At 34.2% G+C, this 14,272-nt stretch overlaps 1 protein-coding gene and 1 long non-coding RNA gene across 2 annotated transcripts in view; both read left to right on the top strand.

Moving 5' to 3' along the window:
* Nucleotides 1-14,272, top strand: part of LOC137024532 (deleted in malignant brain tumors 1 protein-like) — a 102,680-nt gene that overhangs the window by 56,834 nt on the left and 31,574 nt on the right. The gene's annotated exons all lie outside the window — the stretch shown is intronic.
* LOC137024346 (uncharacterized) lies at nucleotides 4,378-4,768 on the top strand. Its single transcript, XR_010895700.1, has 3 exons — nucleotides 4,378-4,452; nucleotides 4,542-4,604; nucleotides 4,730-4,768. It is a non-coding gene; the product is annotated as an uncharacterized lncRNA (long non-coding RNA).

Here is a 14,272-nt window from a genome sequence, read left to right as displayed (position 1 = left end):
TTATTAGTTGGGATGAATGCTAATAAAATGTCTATATTTTGTGGAGATTTTAACATTAACCTGTTAAATGTATCAAGTCATATGAGCAGTTCAAGTTTCTTGGATGTAATGTACAGTAGTGGCTTTCATCCTGCAATTACTAAGCCTAGTCGAATAACTTCAAATTGTGCAACATTAATAGACAATATTTTCATAAATGTAGTAAATGCCTTTAAAAGTGGTCTCTTAATAAATTACATAACAGATCATTTACCAATATTTATATCTCATTGCTGTGAAGTAAACAATAAGACGCAGAAACAAAGTAAAGCTATTCAGGTACGAACTGAGGAGATGATAAATAAGTTTAGGTATGATTTATTGAAGGATGATTGGGCAAAACTGATAACATGAATAAGTCCTATGAAGAATTTTTGCATAGATACTTATTGTTGTATAATAAAAATTGTCCAACAAAAATATTGGGGGACAAAGCAAGGTCTGGCAAGAAACCTTGGATAACAAAAGGCATTCTAAAAGCCTGTAAAAAGAAAAACAAACTTTACAGGAACTTTATAAAATATAGAACAATATATGCGGAAAGACAATATAAGGTTTATAAAAATAAGTGAAGTATAATGAGACAGGCAAAAAAGGATTATTATACCAACATGTTACAAGAAAACAAAAATAATATTACAGGAATGTGGAAAGTGTTGCGGGATGTTATGGGGAATAAAGTGATTAGTAATTGCCCACAGTATTTAATAAATTAACAGAATAAAGAAATTAGAGCAGAAGAAATGGCAGATGAACTTAACTCTTTTTTTTTTTTTTTTTTTTTTTTTGTTAATATTGGGCCAAATCTTGTCAAATCTACCCATTCACATAATGGAGAGATAAATTGGAAAGGTGAAAGCAAAGTTGTACAGTCCTTGTATCTTGGAGAAGTTAGTGAGACAGAAGTAATTAGCATTGTGTCCAAGATAAAAAGTAAAAAATCATGTGATAATGACAGTCTAGACATGTTTATTGTCAAGAAAACTATAGACTGTATTAGCAAACCAAAATTAATACTGGAGTCTTTCCTGATAAAATGAAGGTGGCTAAGGTCATTCCACTGTTTTAAGTCTGGAGATGGGTATAGTCTCACTAACTATAGGCCTATATCCTTGCTTTCTCAATTTTCCAAAATATTGGAGAAAATTTTTGTTAAAAGATTAGATTTTTTTCCTTGAGAAACATTCATTGTTATCTGATTAGTCAGTATGGTTTCCGGAATAACCGTTCAACAGCCTTAGCTTTGATGAAAATTACAGAGGACATTACAACAGAATTGGAGAATAAAATTTTTACTGTCGGTGTCTTTATTGACATTAAAAAGGCCTTTGATACCATTAACCATGGTATTTTATTATCTAAGTTACAGGCACATGGAATCAGGGGTATAGTATTAAAATGGTTGACTAGTTATTTAGAAAACAGGGATTATTATTATGCATTATTATGTTTATTATGCAGGACATGTATCAAAATGTAAAAAGATTCTATGTGGAGTTCCACAAGGTTCTGTATTAGGGCCAAAACTTTTTATTTTATACATCAATGATCTTTGTGAAGTGTCAAAAATATTACGTTTTGTTGTTTTTGCAGATGACACACATTTTTTTTAGTTCTGGAAGAAATTTAAAAATACTACTGACCACAATTCAAAGAGAAATGGTCCTACTTCAGAAATGGTTCAAGAATAATAAACATTCATTAAATTTAAGTAAAACAAAGTTTATGCTGTTTACAAATAATAAATGTACCGAAAAAATCAATTTGTGTTTAAATGGAACTAATATTGAAAGAGTTTATGAATTTAGGTTTTTGGGGGTTCTTATAGATGAGGAATTAAAAAAGAAAGTTTCTAAAAACCTTTTTGTCTTGAGCAAAATCAAGGATATGTTAAATTACACTGCAATGTGAACTTTGTATTGTTCATTAATTTTACCTTATTTTATGTACTGTTTGGAAGTATGGGGAAACTCATATGTCACAAATTTAATGCCTTTAATTATTCTACAAAAAAGAGCCATAAGAATTATAGAGTTCCTCCAAAAAAACACACCTCTGAACTGTTTCTGAAGTCAGGACTATTAAAATTGAAAGATTTGGTTGTTCTGCAAACGTTATTAATAATGCATAAAGCAAGCATAAAGAACTCCTTGGAAGGAGATTTAAAAAATTGTTCAAACATTTTACAATTTAAGAATAAATGCAAACAAAAAATGGTGAAATTTTATGAAAATGTTTAGAAAATTATTGTATATATGATTGTGTAAATTAGGCTATTGTAATTGATTTTTGCCATCTGTATTTGTTACTTTTTCTTTGAAATAAGATTGGGGTAGGTTAAATAAGAATTTGTTCTTCATCCTACTCCTGAGTTTGCACTGAATGTTTACTGTATGTAATTATTTAAGTTATTATTTTTATTTTTATTTTTTTTTTGAGGAATTTGTGCAAGCGCAAAATAAAGTGACTAAAGATCTGGCCTGAGGTTTTGCTCCTTGAGTTTAAGATTTCAGTAACTGTGTGTTATTTAAATTTTAGTGTGTAAGCAATCATAAAAATCTATAAGTAAAGCAATAAGTGTTTGTACATGTGAAGCAGTGATAAATTAGTGTGTCATTTTGATTGGTTGTGTTTGAAAAAGGAAATCAAGATGCTTCCTGTTAGATTTTTGTGTGTTATATAGAGAATTGTGTGTTGTGTTTTGAAAAAAGTTTTATGAAATTGAAAAATTAGTCAAAGGCTGAGAATTAGTGTGTGGTTTTGCAGATTTGTTGTATGATTATGCTGTTTGAGTGAGAGGTTTCAAAAATCGTGTGACATGAAAAGATTTTGTGTGTAAGCAGTTGGAAAAAACTGTAATATGATTAATTAATAAGAGAGTCTGTCAGACACATACCCCCAGATTCAGAGACAAGGCTTAAGCTAGTCCTAGACTAAAATGCATGTTTAAGTTGTTTTAACTGAAAGCAACTTGTACTGACATATTAAAATATGTCAGTGCTATTGTTTTGTCTCAAGATACACACCAGTAATGTTTTTTTTTTCCTAGTGTACATGTATAAAAGATGCGTAAATGCCCTAATTGAACTAAGACCTAATCCTGCCTTAAGGCTAAGCCCTGTCTGTGAAACCGGGCCTTGATGTTCATCTATTATTAGTCCTGTTAAACCTCCTGCAGAAAACCACAGAGCTGCAGGTGTGTGTGTGTGTGTGTGCGCGTGTGTGTGTCAGTGTGTGTCAGTGAGTGTCTCTTCCTGTGTATATTTTTGGAGTAATAAGGAGGTTCTTATGTTTGTACATGTAAGTGCAGGTGTGTGTGTTTGTCTCTTCCTGTGTGTATTTCTGGAAGGCAGTGAGGAATGGGTTCATGTGAGGATACATGTGTGTTTACTAATAGGCCTCTAAAACATGAGATTTCTGCCTCTAATGCTTTTAAAATGTAAGTAATTAATATTTGTGTTGTGTTTTCAGTAACAAAATGCTTTTGATCCAAAGGAAATGAGGATTCAGTCTGTTTGTAATGATGAACATGTTTCTGACTGTTCTGCTCCTTTAACAGGGAGTCTCATCTCTGAAGAACTGCATTCTGGGTATGAAGATGCTGATGAGCTTCTCTCAGGTTAGAGAGCTGACGTATATTCAAATTAATGCCTATATAAATAATACAATTTCACTCAAAAACGTTTTCATTAAATTCAACCTAAATAAATTAATAAATGTAATTAACAAATTTGATCAATTGTTTGACTCAATACTATTTAAATATGCTGTTTACTTCTACATTAACTTTCTGTTCTCCTTTTTAGAAAAAGAGTTCAAAAATGCATATTATGACGATGTCACCAACAGCAGTGGCATGAAAGGTCAGCGACCTTTTGAAACTGAACACATGATTACCAGATGATTAATATTGGGGCTGCACAACGATTAATCGCGATTAATCGTTTGCAAAATAAATGTCTGTGTTTACGTAATATATGTGTGTGTTCTGTGTATAATAATTATGTATATATAATACATGTATAAATTCAAGAAATATAAACATGTATAAATAAATATACACACACACATATATATATATATATATATATATATATATATATATATATATATATATATATATATATATATATATATATATATATATTTTAGATATAAATATATTTTTTTTCTTAAATATATACATATACATAATTATTATACACAGAACACACACATATTACATAACACAGACTTTTATTTTGCAAACGATTAATCAATGTGCAGCCCTAATTAATATGACCTGCAACACAAACATATTTTGGCTTTTGTATCCAAACATATTCTGTGTTGATGCAGAAGAGATAAAGGAAATCACACCGGGAGAATATGATGATGTCATCACTAATAGACTGAAATCAGATCGTGAGACAGGTGCCGCTCTGTTATTCAGTTTCAAATAACAATAATAAATTCTATTTAAGGAAAGTGTGTTTGAGTGTGATATTGTGTTAACTTTGTAGAAGACACACCTGAAAGCTATGATGATGTCATCACCAATAGACAGAACTCTGATATTGAAAAAGGTGTTTTTTCTTTTTTTTAACAATATTTTACATAATATTCATCTGCTCAAGCTTGTCACAGATACTATGTTAAATTACTGTCCTAAAGTTATATATTTTGGCTTATATTTTCATGTGTCGTGGAGGCACCAGATGGTTATGATGATGTCATCATTAATGGGCAGAGCTCTCAAGGGGTAACAGGTGAGTTTCACAGAAATTCATTTTATTATCACCCTTTACTTATGTTTACATGAGTATTAGGTAGGGCTGCCCTCAACTAAAGATTTTTCTAGTCGACCAGTAGTCGTTCATTTAAGCCATTAGTCGACTAATCGCGCATTTATATTAATAAGCCATAAATCATAATAATGAGCCTTTAATCTTATGTATACATAGCCTAATCAGTGCTCAAACACATGCATAAAGCTTGCCACAATGCACCGGCAAACGTAACGATTATGAATGTGTCGTGAAAAAACAGCAAGGAGACTGTCTAAACATTTTAATAATTTATTGATAATGTTTTCTGTGTTTTCGGCTGCAGAGATTAAGTCAACAATGCTGACTCATCTCTCATCTCCGCAGTAGTGGACGCGCCTATATGCAAGTTTCATATGGATTACATAATCTGAGAATATTTATTTTCTATTTGAATTGGCTCATTTAAAAGTAGACATTCCAAGCTATAGATCAGTGCCGGCCCTAGCCTCTTGGGGGCCCTAAGCAGCATTTGATTTGGGGGCCCCCCTCCCACCCATAGACAGTAAAAGAAATGGACACAGCGACCCCATTGGAACTCAATTGAGTCAAGTGAAGCCCATTTTTAGCGATTTTTAGCACTTCCGTTTCTGACGCGCAGACTCAAACTAAGCTTGATGACGTCCGCAACCTGTCTGACAGATGTAAATCTTCTAGTAGCTGTGCGTGCAAACTGCCATCGTTAATCTTGCAGAGACGGCGAGCTTGAGCGGGGAGTTCTTTGGCGTGAGTGAGCAGGAGTAAGTATTCTGATTAATTATTTTGTATAGTATTTTAAAATGTAACGCCAGTACGCCATATTAAGATAATCTCCCCAATTGCCTGCGAGCTTCTCCTCCTGTCTGTACGGTAATTTCTCTACTGTACGACAGAGAGTCGAGTGGTTATGACGCAATCGTTAGCTTATTTTTACAAAAACTGTTTCTACGGGGCCATAATGTAACATAGAAGGTAATGGAGCCCTTTATACATTGTCGTGTATCTTTAGAAATAAATAATGGACAAATGGAGTCTTTAAACGCCTCAGATGTAAAGTTATTCACTGTCAAAGTGACGCCAAAATGAATGGGAGTCAATGGGATGCTAACGCAAGTGAAGTTCTGCTACAAGATGGCAGCACGCGGCCGACTTCAACTTCCGGTCGACTTCCTTGGGCACTGCTCCCACCACGTGAAGTCACCTGTGGTTGAAGATTATTGACACAAATGTCACACTATAATGTAACATTATAAATGAATACAGTGAGGTTATGTATTAATAATGCAGGACTAATGAGTAGATCTACATTAACACTTCAGCTACTACTATTAACTACTATAGAATCAAGTTTAACTAATCAGTAAGTAATATCAAATTTAGAAGATAGTTCCTTATTAACTAATCAGTAATTACCTAATGATATTACCATCATTAATAACTATTAACTAATGGACAAATTGTAAAGAACATTAGCATGTGTCTGAGATGTAATCAGTCATAATTTTCATAATCATAAAATGCATCATTAATTACTCAAGTGTTAGCTAGTCACTATGCAGGAACTACTACTGATCACAAACCATTATTTTAAAGTGAAAAACATGTTTTTCACTTTAAAATAATGGTCCTGATCACTAGTAGTTCTTGAAGAAAATGACTAGGTACTTGATTAATTAGCGATGCATTTTATGACGATGTTGAGATTAACTACTAGTGGTCTGCACCATTATTTTAAAGTGAAAAACATGTTTTTCACTTTAAAATAATAGTCCCGATCACTAGTAGTTCCTGCATAGTGACTAGGTAACACTTGAGTAATTAATGATGCATTTTATGACCACACTGAGAGTAAAAAAAGACAATTGCTCACATCTCAAACACTTTAATGTTGTGATTAGTAATTAATTAGTAATTCTTTATAATTTCTCATAGTTACCTATTAGTTATTATTGATGCCAATGTCATTCTCTAATTATTGATTAGCTAATAAGGAACTATCTTTGTCCTAAATTTGATATTACTTACTGATTAGTTAAGCTTGTTTCTATATTAGTTAATAGTAGTAGCTCAATTGTTAATGTAGATCTACTCATTAGTCCTGCATTACTTCCTGCATAGTTACTTATTAAAGGGATACTCCACCGTTTTTTCATATTAAACTATGTTATTCCCTTAACTAAGACGAGTTGATACATACCTCTATCGTCTCAGTGCGTGCACTAAATCGCTCTGTCTTGCAGCGAAACTTTGTTAGCACTTAGCTTAGCCCAGTTCATTGTAAAAAGTCACGTTGCTTCTATTGACGGAAATGAGAGGGAGGAGGAGGGGGAGCGGGGGCCGGTGAGAGGACTTTTCACGAGTGAAGATATTACTGCGCCAAGTCAAAGTGCTCCCGAGCACTTGCTATGGTATTCCGCCATACAATATAGTTATCCATTTTACAGGCTTAGAAAAGCGCAACGTTTTGTTTTGTGTCACCGTCCTAGGTCGAGTTACACTACTCGAGTAACTGTATTTAAATAGGGAAAACGTGGAGGTGTTTTTCTCTGCTTGGCCCCTATTGAATGAACTGGGCTAAGCTAAGTGCTAACAAAGTTTCGCTGCAAGACAGAGCGATTTAGTGCACGCACTGAGACGAGAGAGGTATGTATCAACTCGTCTTAGTTAAGGGAATAACATAGTTTAATATGAAAAAACGGTGGAGTATCCCTTTAATGACGGACCATTATTCTAAAGTGTTACAGAGGATAGCACTGCTACATCACTCGCCACCATATTAATAAATAAATAATAAAGAAATATGGCATCCCTTTCAACTTAAACTGATATCTATAATCAATACGTGAAATACACCTAGATAAATGTATATTAATAATGTGATTTAACGTTAGCTCTGGTGATGGCTTATATAAGATCATGAGTCATGACTAACTTAGCTGCTACCTCAAGTGACATGAGCACAATTTGTGCTGCTGCACAAAACATTCTGTAAATAATTATGCAAACATACCTTTATCTTGCTCTTTTTTCTCCTCCTCTGTCTTTTTCTTCTTTCTTTTTTCGGCACCAGAGGGATACATCCTTTTTTGTGACATGGCTTATCATTTATAACATTTATTACAGTGACGTGCACTTGCGCCGGCGCGAATTGTCAATGCACGCGAGGTGTCTATGCGCATGACTCAAACGCTAGCAGACACAGCAGCAGTTGTCGGCAAATCAGAATTTTCTTGTCTCAAATTATTTATTTATTCATTCGTATTCATTCATTCATTTATATCACTTGTTTAAGTTATTTAATTGTAAAAAAAAAAAAAAAAAAAAAAACACGATTGGGGGGCCCCCTATTGTCCAGTAAACACGCTCTCCACACAAACACTTGGATATGCACCAAATAATAGCGCACATTTATCTATAGGCAAACATTAAAGAGAATGGACTAAAGTTGCGACTTACATGTTTCAAGTGATAAGCCATATTTGAGGTCGATAAATGATAGGTGAATGTTTGGATTTCCTGCAGTTAATGATCTGTGCCTCTAGGACTGCGTGACCTCGCCACTTCCTGTGGAGATTTTTTTTTTCTGCGACTAACCGATTAATAAAATCTTGGTCGACCAAGCCTCTTCAAGTTGACTAACGGTTAGTCGACTATTAGGAGGCAGCCCTAGTATTAGGCATGATTTCTGTGTAATTAAATACCATTATATGGGAAAAGGATTCACTAAATGAGATACAGTAAAGTGTTTTATAAAGTTGTGTGACAATTTTTGTCATTTCTGTTGATCAGAAGGAGTTCAGGAGGAGTATGATGATGTGACGAGTGTCACTGAAGACATGAGAAACCTGTCAGGTAAGTTATTGTAACTTTTTTTATTAGCAATATATTATAACACTTTATTTATTTTATTTTTTTTAATATTTTAATTATATTTTTCCAGGTTTATTTTTTATTTTAAATAACATTTATTTATTTAAGAGTAATGTTAAATCATTTTAAGATTTTGTTTGTTTAATAACAGATTATGACAATGTGGGGGAGGAGTCAATAAAAGAGGGAGGGGCTGAATGACCACACCCACTGCCTCTGTCCAACACATTTGAACATTCAACAGTGATATTTCTGTGTGAAATCTCAGGTTTCATGTTATTTGAAATGTTTCTGTTAATAAATTTGGCTTAACCCTTTAAGCCCAAAGTGTACTGTCGGTGGTACACCACCCCCGAGGGGAAAAAAAAAAAAAAATCAAATTACATGTCATATAAGAAAAGTATAAAAAAAACGTATATTTACCTTTTTGACTGTCCTTGCTGAATTTTTGGAGTTATGAGTCTACTTTTGTGTGTCACTCAGAAGAAAAAAGAACAACTAAAAATGCCTTCAGGGCTTAAAGGGTTAATGCTTTTGTGGCATTTTTGTTGTATTGGATTTTGGTCTGTTTTTACATTAATAAAAATAAAACTAACAATAAAACTTGTTTTCTTAAAAAATTACCAAATAAACCATCATAAATCACTGGTTATGTAATAGATTTGTAAATTTACTTTATATGGATATGCACAATGCTGGGTATTTAAAAAATGCACGTGTTACTGCCATCTTGTGGATGAATTATGCAATACAGCTATTTATTGGTTCTTTCTGAATCTAAATATACAAATATTCTAATAATTAGGTTATTTAAATTTTCATTGTTTATTTTAAATCTAATGGCTTTTAAATTTTTAAGCATCATTACATTTATGCAGAACACTCCTAGTGTACAAATGTCTCCAATAAGACAAAAACACCCTGATATTTGAATGTGTCCCAGTGGAGGATGAAGATTTCTGAGGCATTTATGAGGAAGCATCTTTTGTGTCTTATACATAAACAGTACATATCAATGGTTTTGATCAATCTAATTAATCTACGGTTCCCTGGTGTCCGAGCCAATATGTGGTAATCATGTACTGGATCAAGAGATTTTCTTGTTCTTTTGTTGCACTGATGACAACAAAAAGTTTTTTCAGGTTGTTTAAAAAAAAAAAAAAAAAAAAATCTGATGGATAAATATTAAGTTATTTCCAAAAAACCTAAAGAGTAAAAAGGTAGCCTACTGGGGCAGAACCATGTCACATGATTATTTGGTTATTTATTTATTTAAGTATTAAAAAATTACAAATTTACAAAACAAATTGGCATACAACATTCAAAGACATCAATGTTAATAGGGGCTTAGACTTAACATAGAATACAAATACAAAAACAAACACTTCAATTTTTTTAAACGATCCATATTAATAAATGTAGATTAAATACAGGGGATAAAATAAAAATATTATAATAAATTATATAAATTAACATAAACATAATTTTGTTATATAACAAAATTCCAGTTTTTTTTTTTTTTTTTTTTTTTTTGACAAAGTTTGAGTATTGTCTCAAATAATTCTTAAATACTGTTCCATACTTAATATCTAAAGGACAGGTTCAATTCAACCACATTTCCCTCTTTTAACCATTATTGCACTTTTTCCCAGAAGACACTATATTTAATAGTAAAGGCATTGTAGTCCAGCATCTTTCCATCATCGTCAAAGAGATCCTTTATAAACCAAATATTTCTACAAAACCAATCTTCATAAAAGAGTGATTTATTTCTACTTATTATTCATTAAGGAATTATGTGGTGTAAAGTTATGGGTGTGTGTTTCCAATATTGCAATGCTTGTTGATGAAATGCAGATAATTTAATTGGAAGTTTAGAAATAAAGTCACATTTAAGTAAGAATTCAATGCCACCAAATTTCTTAAATAATGATGCAAGAATTTTAAACCAAAAACTCTCAGAATTGTATAAAAATGCTTGTAACCATTTTAACTTCAACATGGCATTCATCTGTTCAAAATCAATTATGTTTAAACCACCCAGGTCATAAGGTGATAAAACGAGTCTTACTCTTCCAAATAAAATTATACAAGGAACGATTCATTAATTTAGAAACATATGAAGAAGGGGCTAAAGCAAAATGTGGGTAGATGATCCTTGATAGAAACTCTGCTTTAGACAACACTCTACCAAAAATAGAAAGGTCTCTTTTTTGTTTTCTTTTCATTTTTCTAAATGATTAAGTTCCATGCATCTCTCTGAATTTCTCGTAATGATAATACCTACTTAGTGGTATTTTTAAAAGGAATGTTAATGATGTGTGATCGCAATTATGAATAGACATAAGCTCTCATTTGGACATACTTAAGTGGAGACCTGATGCTTTAGAAAAAAATCAACTAAAGAAATAAAAAAGAGAAATTTGATCTGCGTCCTGTAAAAAAAAAGAGTGGGATCTGCTAGCTGACTAAAACCAACAGCCATGTTAAACACCTTCAGCTTTTTAACACCTGAATCATGATTATTTAAATGAGCCAACAGATCTACAATGATAAACAAAAGAGGGGAGAGGGGGCACCACCTCTTACACCTGCACACGGCCAATCATAAACCTTTTTAGATGTACCAAACAGAAGAGATATTGAACTGTTTAAATCCTTGTAAATCATCTTTATAATATTTACAAATCTGTTTCTGAAACCAAAAGACTGGAGAGCATGAAATAAAAAGTAGTGCTCTAACATATCAAAAGCTAAAAATAAAATAAAACCATCTTCTATCCAGTCACACACACACACACACACACACACACACACACACACACACACACACATATATATATTCCAACAAATCCATAATGAATCTTATGAATGGAGCGACCCGCCAAGAAACCTGATTGAGATTCATTAATAACCTTATTTATACCTTTTTTAAGTCTATTGGCAAAGATGTGTGCAAAAATTTTATAAACTGTATTTAACAAGGTTATCGGACGCAGATTATATATCTAGAGTCTTTATTGGGTTTAGTAACATAATCAGCCCTCAGTTGTCTCAGTGTAGAGCTTACAGTTTTTTCTGAATGCTTAAGCGCTAATCGTGATTCTTGTAGCACAATTTCTAAAACTATTAATACGTATGGCAAAACCACTCACTGAGTTTGCAAAACTAAAAGCACAAACACTGCTTTGCACTCAGTTTGCAATTTTGTAACACACACTTTGCAAAACTGTAGGCACAATTCACTGCACAACACTCTTTTTGCAGAACTTTAAACACAACTCACTTCTTACACTCAATTACCAAATTTCCAACACACTCCTAGCAAAATTATACACATGTATGGCTATCATTAACACTATTTTGCCAACTGTCTGGCACACTTTCACATGTGAAAACTGTTTTAGATAATTAGTTCACTTTGCAATCAGCCTAAGCACTATAAATAAGCCACAGGTAAGCTGTCTGTGTGGAGTACAATGGAAGGAGCAGTAAGAGTGAGAAGAGTGAGAACCAGAGGAGGCCGAGGAGGCCGAGGGAGAGGACGTGGAGGTGAAAAAGTTGGAGGAAGAGGACGTGGAGGTGAAAAAGTTGGAGGAAGAGGACGTGGAGGTGAAGAAGCGAGAGGGTTAGAGGAAGTTAGAGGAAGAGGACAAGGAGGAGCAAGAAGAGGACGAGGAGGGGAAAGAGGAAGGGTAAGAAGAGTAAGAAATAGAATAACTGATGACATCAGAGCTACAATAGTGGACCATGTCATCAACCATGGGATGACCCTGAGGGAAGCTGGCCAACGGGTTCAGCCTAATTTGAGCCGCTACACTGTGGCAAGCATCATTAGGACATTTCGAAATGAGAATCGGTAAGTACTTTGTAGCACTGCCATACTCTAATGAGAAACACAACAGTACCATACATGCAAAAATACTGAAATTGTTACTTTACAGAATTGCTAGACGTCCAGATGTTGGGGGCAGAGGAAGAATGTTCACTCCAGAGCAAGAGACCCATATAGTGAACATGGTGATTGCCAATAATGCAATAAGACTGCGTGAAATACAGCAGCGCATAATTGATAATGACACCATCTTTCAAAATATACACAGTGTAAGAATTTCTGCACTAAGTCGTGTACTTGCGCGCCACAGAATAAGAATGAAGCAAATTTACAGAGTTCCTTTCGAGAGAAACACAGAACGTGTAAAGCAACTGCGATATGACTATGTGCAGGTAAGCTATAGTGTCATTGGTTCTGAATTTGGAAGTGCATACTGTATTGCTGTGGGGACACTTGACATTTGATATTCAATAGTATTCTTGACATTTATTCAACAGTGCTTCTGATCTGCCTGCATTGACACTATTATTTACAGTTTTTTCCAATTGCTAACACACAATTTCTCAAACTAGTCTGGTTTTATCAAAACACTTAACACAATTCACAAAACCACACACCCAAACTGCAAAATACCTCATATCTCCTGCAAAATGAAGCACTGCAACCGAAACTACACAGAGCATTATCAAAATCAAACTTTTGCATGAAATGGCACACACTTCATTCATATTACCAGATTTTTGCCTAACCACCTACACACTGTTGGGCATAATGAAAAGCACCCCCATCTTTAGTATGCTTTGCCATAATACTAAAATATGTATCAGATTGTTCATATGCACAGAAATATTTGCAGATACACACACATGCTGTTGCAACATTTTCAACGCCTCGTCAACATCACAGGCAATATCTTCCCTTGCCAGACATCGAGGGAAGAAGCGCCTTGAGTGCCTTATCCATCCCTGAATTGCACCCACATCAATGTCATCACATGCCTCTTCCATGGCCTGCACAAGAGGCATGCGCACAAAGGGCTGCCGGTCGTATACCTTCCACCGCCATGCCGAAAAGAATTCTTCTATGGGGTTCAGAAATGGTGAGTATGGTGGGAGGTATTGCACGAGAAATGTTGGGTGGTCAGCAAACCAGTTTTGGACTGGGGCTGCACGATGAAAGCTCACGTTGTCCCATACTACAACGTACCGGTTTCTTTGATGGTCTGCATCATTCATACGCTCTGGTGGTATGAGAATGTTGTGAAGTCTGTCCAGAAATGTGAGAATATGGGCTGTGTTGTATGGTCCAAGTTTGGCATGACGGTGGAGGACACCATGCATATTGGAGATGGCAGCGCACATTGTGATGTTCCCACCACGTTGGCCAGGAACATCTATAATGGCTCTGTGGCCAATGAGGTTTCTCCCTCTTCTTCTGGTCTTTGCTAGGTTGAACCCAGCCTCATCTATAAAGATGAACTCATGTGGGATTGCATGAGCATCCATTTCCAGTACTCCCTGAAAACAAAGAACAAAAATCACTCAATATGGTGTTATCCAGTACACTGGGAAACAATGTTGTGTGTAGTGTACTGCAGTCAATATAGTACTTACATCCACATATGCTCGTCTGAACTCTTTGTTTCTTTGAGAGTTTCTCTCAAACGGCACCTTATAAAGTTGTTTCATTCTGATTTGGTTTCGCTTGAGAATGCGAGCCAATGTGGACAGACTAACTCGTTGAA

The sequence above is a fragment of the Chanodichthys erythropterus genome, chromosome 8, assembly GCF_024489055.1.
Source record: "Chanodichthys erythropterus isolate Z2021 chromosome 8, ASM2448905v1, whole genome shotgun sequence".
Taxonomy (NCBI): Eukaryota; Metazoa; Chordata; class Actinopteri; order Cypriniformes; family Xenocyprididae; genus Chanodichthys; species Chanodichthys erythropterus.
This window is presented reverse-complemented; position numbering and strand designations above follow the sequence as displayed.